The sequence below is a fragment of the Petaurus breviceps genome, unplaced genomic scaffold, assembly GCF_028583685.1.
Source record: "Petaurus breviceps papuanus isolate PSGF00001 unplaced genomic scaffold, PetGlider_PUasm1.0 185, whole genome shotgun sequence".
Taxonomy (NCBI): Eukaryota; Metazoa; Chordata; class Mammalia; order Diprotodontia; family Petauridae; genus Petaurus; species Petaurus breviceps.
The window spans coordinates 38,776,702-38,778,169 of record NW_027185797.1 but is presented as its reverse complement, the minus strand read 5'-3'; positions in this window follow the sequence as shown (position 1 = coordinate 38,778,169).

Here is a 1,468-nt window from a genome sequence, read left to right as displayed (position 1 = left end):
CCAATCTCTGCACACATGGACCTGTGCTGGGGGCTGTGGGGCTGGGTTGGGGGGGGCAGAGGAAGCAAAATAAAATTAAAAATTAAAACTTGCCCGAAGCCCCCATCCCTATGTGAGTGAGAAAGAGACAGAGTAAGGGGGGAAAAAAAGAGAAAGTGAGAGTCTGAGACCTAGGCTGGAGGAGGGGTGGGGGAAACAGAGACCAAGAGATTGAGAGAGACTGAGACAGAGAGCTTCAGAGGCTGAGAACAAGCAAATAAGAGAAACTGAGATATGAGAGGGGGAGGGGAAAGACCAAGAGTGTGAGACCCAGAGGCAGAAAAAAAGAGAAAACGTAAGTATCTCCGAAGTAGACAGGGATATCCACCGAGATAGGAGAGACATGTGATCAAGCCACAGAGACAGAGAAAGGAGAAAGACAGACCCAAAGACTGCTTCAGACTTGGTCTCTAGTCTCTGGTCTGCCATCCCAGTTCTCTTCAGCCCTCTGCCCCAGTCCTGGACGGACCCTCAGTCTAGGCTATGCTGGGCTGCCCCAGGCTCCTTCCTGCTCCTCTGGGTCGATCGGGAATCAATGGGGCTGGAGGGGAGCCAGGGGCAAGAGGCAGATCAAAGCCAGAGGTTGGAGGTGGGAGTAGCTGGCAGAGACAGAGACAGACCCAGGGAGGCAGTGGAGAGATAGAGAGACACGGAGGGGTAGGTAAAGAGAGACAGAGACAGAAACAGAAGCAGAGGGAGGTGGGGGAGAGAGAGAGACATTGACACAAAAATGCAGATATGGATTGGGACAGACTCAGAAATAAAGAGACAAATACAGGCGAGCAAAACAGATGTGTCCAGGAAAAAGAGACTGAGATACACACCGAGAAACTGAAAAAGAGAGAGATGAATAGAGAGAGAGAAGAGGGATGCAGAAATAGAAAGAAAGAGATAGGACATGGGCAGAGAAAAGAAGATACAGAGACATTAACTCCACAGAGATAACTAGACAGGCAAAGAAATACAATGAACACAAAACAGATGCAGAGACAGAGAGAGAGATGGAGATGGAGAGAGAGAGAGAGAGAGAGAGAGAGAGAGAGAGAGAGAGAAAGAGAGAGGGAGGGAGGGAGGGGGAAAGAGAATGCACACACATACCTGGGCCTGGAGAAAATTACAGAGAAAAGAAAATGGGGAGACATACTGGGAGACAGAGAGACACAAAAAGACTGAAAGAAAAAACCAACAGAGAACCCAGAGACTGAGACAGAGAAAAGACATACCGCTAGCCAGGCCTGAAGAAAGGGCCAGAGACAGAATCAGTGAGAACACAGAGAAACCAAGACAGAGAGACAGAGGAGAGAGTAGGATAGAAGCAAAGAAGAAACAAAGAGGGGCAGAGACAGAGACTGAGGCAGAGAGACAAGGGAGGGGGAAACTGAGGGTTGGCAGCAGCGGGGGGAGGGTTTGGGAGGGAGCGGGCGGGCGG